The sequence below is a fragment of the Schistocerca cancellata genome, chromosome 4, assembly GCF_023864275.1.
Source record: "Schistocerca cancellata isolate TAMUIC-IGC-003103 chromosome 4, iqSchCanc2.1, whole genome shotgun sequence".
Taxonomy (NCBI): Eukaryota; Metazoa; Arthropoda; class Insecta; order Orthoptera; family Acrididae; genus Schistocerca; species Schistocerca cancellata.
In genome coordinates, this window is record NC_064629.1 from 631,612,317 (window position 1) to 631,618,316 (window position 6,000).

The window sequence follows — 6,000 nt, forward strand, 5'->3', positions numbered from 1 at the left end:
TGGTGTAATAACTAATTCGGAAGATGCTGAGGTAACAGAAATCGTTGTGGTCTCGGTTCAGAAAAGAACGCAGAATTGTCGACAGGCAAAAGTTGGTAGATATTCGCGCATCTATAAAAAGATCTATGCTCTAAGCATATAACAACGTCAACCACTGTACATTAGTGAAAGAGCATAACAAAAACCCGACAAATATCTGGCCCTTCCTGAAATTGCTAAGTTGGTCGAAGGCTTCTGTTCAGTCACTCGTCGACCAGTGTGGTGTGGCAGTAGAAGAAACAAAAAGAAAGCCGAAGATTAAAATTTTGCTTTTGAGAAATCATTCACGCAGGAGGATCGTACAAACATACCATCGTCTGACCATCACAAATACTCCCGTTTGGAGAACACAGAAATAAGCAGTCCTTGCTTCAGAGAAACAACTGAAAGAGTTGAAAATAAATAAGTGGCCAGATCCGCACAGAATCCCAGTTCGACTTCACAGACAGTATTCCTCGGCATTGACCCGTTACTTAGCTTCCATTCATCGCGAATCTCTCGCCCAGCGCGAAGACCCAAGCAACTGGAAAAAAGCGCCGATGACTCATGTGTATAAGAAGCGCCAATATCCTTAGCATCGATTTTCTGAAGAATACTTGAACACATTCTCAGTTCGAATATAATAAATTTCCTTGAGACAGGATAGGTTCTGTCCACAGATCAGAAATTCATTTTGCCCGTACTCGCATGTTATCCTGCTAACTGTGCATGAAGGGCATCAAGCAGATTCTACATTCTTCAATACCGGAAAATATTTGACACTGTGCCCCATTGCACACTGTTAACGAAGGTCCGAGGATACGGAATACATTCTCAGATATGTGAGTGGCTCGAAGGCATTTTAAATAACAGAACCCAATACGTTGTCCTTGTCGACGAGGGTGTTCATCAGAGGCAAGGATATGGTCAGGGGTGCCTCGGGGAAGTGTGATAGTCCCGCTTTCGTTCTTTATGCGAATAAACGACCTGACGAATAGAATGAGCAGCTGTCTGCAACAGCTTTCAGATGACGATGTAGTGTGTGAGAGAATGTCTTCGTAGGGTGACAGTAGGAGGCTATAGGATGACTTAGACAAAACTTCTATTTGGTGTGATGAAAGGCAGCTTGCACTAAATCTAGGAAGTTAATGCAGATGTCCGAAAACAATATTAGTGGTGTTCTGCTTGACACGGTCACAACGAGTAGATATCTAGCCGTCACGTTGCAAAGCGTTATGAAATGGAATGAATACGTACAGTCGATAGTAGGGAAGGTGAACGGTCGACTTCGGTTTACTGGGAGAATTCTAGGAAAGTATAGCTCATCTATAAAGGAGGCCACGTGTAGAACACTAGTGTGACCCATTCCTGAGTACTGCTCGAGCGTTTGCGATCCCCAGCAGGTCGGATTAAAGAAAGACATCGAACCAATTGAGAGGCGTTCTGCTGTACTTGTTACCGATAGGCTCGATCAACACACGATTACGTAGGTGCTTCGTGAATTCAAATGGGATTCCCTGGTGGGAAGACGACGTTTTTTCGCGAGACATTATTGACAAATCTAGAGAACCGCCTTTTGCAGCTGACTGCAGAACGATTGTACTGATACCAATGTACATTTCACTGAAGGACCGCGAAGACACGATAAGAGAAATAAAGGCTAGTACGGAGGCATACATACAGTCGATTTTTCCTCGATCAATTTGCGAGTGGAACAGGAAAGGAAATTCTTTATCGTAATCCAGTCACACTTGCGCTTTATTAAGCTGGCGAGTGGTTTGGAACTACCAAGCTCATTTTCAAGCCAGGCCTATTAAAGATGCACTATTAGTGCTTGGTTAAGGGACAATCGGTTCACATGTAGTTAATACACACACTATACGTATTCACGTGGAAAGTCAGATTAATTTCGTAACGTAAAAGTACTCATGAAGTGCAGTTGAACTAGACTAAGCTCTGACTTCCCATTGGAAACACGCAGGAAAGGAAATTACTAGCAGTGGTATAAGGCATCCTGCTCCATGCTTCGTATTTCGGCTTGCGTATTATGTATACAGATGGAAATCTATTACTTGTGCTTTGCGGTCGTGTATATTTTCATAGTCATTTACGGTATTTTTACTTAATGTCGTTAGTCTTGAAGACCAGCCTGTTCGTAGTAAGTTCTTAATTGGTTAAGCATGAAACTATCTATCATGGATCTGCGATATAAAATGCACATTCAGCTAATTCTGGAAGGTAGATTGAAGTTTTAAGAAGGGAAAACCTAGATAATTAGCATCTTATCCAATTGTATACGGAATGTGAAGTAGTTCGGTATTATTTTAGAACAAATGCAGGTGGTCAGCAAAAATGATCTAACGGAATCAAGGAAATAGTAAATCCAAGTTATCGGACAGAGATTTGTATCCCGTTCCTGCCTAATAATTACTTATTAGGCTACATTATAGAACAAAGGTTACCGTAATAGAAAAATTACTTATCATATCATTCGTAATAAATAATGTCGTTTAACTTAATAAAATTTATAGACACTAATAGTACGACATTTAGTTCGTCTTTTCCGAGTTTACAAAATGGTGGGCACCTCGATCGCCCCCTGCACGTACACCGATGTAATTATAAGTTTCATATTTTTTTGGCACTTTCAATGGAACGTATCATAGCATCTTACACTGACGGAGGAGGAATAGAAGAAATGCAAGAGCAATAAGCGGATGTATAGACTGTCATCAAAAAGATAGGTTCTCATTCAGCTTTCGTGATGAATTTACAGATGTGGTCAGAGGTGTGTTAAAATTCTTAAAGCATTACAAATTTTATTTCTGGGAAGTTTGGCACAGTTAAAAGTTTTAGGAAAATTGCACCATCACCTCAATAGTTAGGAATCTACATGACAAAGAGATGGTAATGTCTCTCTGACGATGGGATCGTCAGAGTAGGATAGTCTGTGTGAAGTTCGCAGTTTGTGGAAATACATGCCGCAGATGGCAGGTATCATTTCTTAGCTCCGTCAGTAGTAAGACATATTCTTAGTTTTAAATTTTCTGTTAGTTACTCCGGTTGCGCTTTTAATGCTTGCAAAACTAATTTAATAACCAGTCAGTTCCCATTGACGAAATTTAATCAGTTGCCAACTAGCCTAATGTAGCAAAGATTATCATCTCAGAAGTCAGATCACATAATGTTACTGTCTTCGATAACATGACAAGCAAATGCTAAACTTGATTAGTTGTTACCTAGATGTAGTCGGCCTAATTAAACTCACGGACCAGTCTCTATGTAATTAAAACTTTCACACAACATCATATAAGCCTCTTTCATGATGACCACATCTGTGGTCATCAGTCCCCTAGAACTTAGAACTACGTAAACCTAACTAACCTAAGGACATCACACACATCCATGCCCGAGGCAGGATTCGAACCTGCGACCGTAGCGGTCACGCGGTTCCAGACTGAAGCGCCTAGAACCGCATGGCCACACCGGCCGGCTTTCATGTTCTATCATTCTTTCATACAGTGTTCTCAGGAGGAAGTCTGAGGTTTTTTAATGAAAATTGCGCTGCATATCATTAACGAACAGACAAGAATGTCATTCATTAAACAATATGAAATTTCCAGTTCACCACGGTCGTTTTTTTTTTTTATCTCTTTATGTTTGTTTTCGTTCGTTTTATCTGCTCGGTGCGGACGTCGCAAGACACCCGTTTCAGGTCGTCGTTGATCCATTAACTCAGTTTTTTTTTTTTTTATTACAGAGGGCAGCTAACCCTCTGACCGAACACGGTGAATTACCGTGCCAGCGGCCGATATTCGTGCTTCGCCGCTCATTGTAGCTGAACCAATTTACTATCAAGGGTGAGAAATTAATTTCTGTGTGCCGTTATGTTTCAAACATCCATGTGGTATACATTCCTTTGGTTTATACGTGCATAAAAGTGTTGAAAAGGAACAACACTGGCAGCCACGATCGGTGACACAAGCCAGCGGCCTCTCTTCACCATGATCACCTTTCCATCCCAGTTCTGAATCGAGTTCCCTGTAGACCTGAATTTTCCCTAATGCTGGAAACTCTGAATAACAGTGCACTGCGGCAATTGAGAAATTCGTCTCTTACCTCACTGAATGATGTTTGATATGTCTAAAGTCAGGCACATCCTTTTTACTACTTGGTTCCGTCGGTATTGTGTTCCACGTTACACATCATGACGGATAAAAAACTGTTTTATACCAAATCTGTGAACACTATGAACACTCGTCAACACAGTAGCCGCCTGCTCCACTTCATTGCACATCATGTACTTTGTAGGTGTCATTTTGTTACCATTAGCATCAACTATCTTTCTGCACAGTGACTTTGTCACAGAGTTTCTTGACTAAAATCGTCTCTGTACAACAGTAATGGTTCCATTAATACTTCTATTTTGAGAAGCGGACGTCTCGAAAGACTTCGAGCAGTGACGAGCTATTGCGAGTAATTGCGTTCAGTCTCTCAGGGTTATTAATTTAAAGTCCTAACAAGTCACCGCAGCCAGCGCGTTTCACGGATATGTGGCACGTTTGGGTCTAAATGAGAACGAAACCTGGACCTCAGTTTGACCATACGAATCTGCAGTACAACTGCTTAAGTTTTCTGTTCTTTCTGTGGAGCAAATCAAGTCCCTCAAGGTCTCCACACCTGCTCAGTTGCCGCATGGCGTCGTACTACAGACGCCGTAACATCGTATTAGCCACATCAATAAATGGTGCTTCGTTTCTTCAATATGATCGTATCATAACCTCTCTGAGGCTTTTATATATTTTTCACAATTTTTTTTGCAGTGTCATGTTTCTCTATTGTAATTTTTTTTCTTTTGTCAACTACGCCATCGCAGGTTTACGTCTCGTGGCTGTACAACCTTCGCGTGGATTAGGTACTTAAGTTCAGTGTGAAGTTCGCCATGGCGCCTGGCTGCCAACTCATTATATATCACATGCATCTATGAATAACACCCACTATTTTCTTATCTTTCTGAAAAATGTTAATATATGGTATAAAACACCAGCGTTACCAAAGGATAGTGTACACCGAAACAAACAGAAAAATCTAGATACGAAAATGTGACTTGAGTGCTTCACTTTAAATTATCGTTCTAATTCTGCTGCATTGCTGGTATAGATTCTTAACATGTTTAAAAGGCACATCTTATGTTTGAATGCAAGCATGTAATCAGCTTGTTGAGAAGCCAAGACGCGTGTATGTCTAGCCACTAGGTGGCTCTAAGTAATATGTAGATAACGCAGGATCTCCGAAATATTCTGGAAGAAGTCAATTTTTTGAGCAATGGATCAATTTGTGCATAACGAGCAAATAGAGAGCGAGAAAAATCTGGATTCATATTCACAGAGAGATGGGTTCGGTGCATAGTCATTAGGCCTTAGGCTCAAAGGCAATCCCATTCAGTTTTTTCAGTTCGCCCAAAATATTTTCGTTTCTCTTCTCCGTCCAACTGGATCTCGTACTATTTCACTCATTACCTTGTCATTGACAGAACACTGAACTGTAATAGAGAAGAAAACCCTCATCACAGTCACCCTTCAGTAATGACATGCTGTATTTTCTCTGGTACCACATGAACTGCTTTAACATTTTGATTTTTATTTTCGTAAAATACGAACTCATTTAATAGAGTAAACCTGATTTAAGATACTCTCGTCGACTATTCATTCGTGACAAACAAGAAAAAGTCAGTAAGGAAGAACGTACAGCGTAAGCTGGTTGAAGCATTCCTTAACTTACCTGCACTGATTGTAATTTATCCAGAGACGATAAAAGCCTTACTTGGCACGAATGTAGCTACGCTCAACAGGTCGACATTCAATTGAAGGACATCTGAGAAATATTCAGTAATGACTTAAAAATCGATGCGACTGCATTAGTTATACTGCGTTTGTTTCATTCAAAAAATAGTCGTAAAATGGTAACATATGAGTACACATT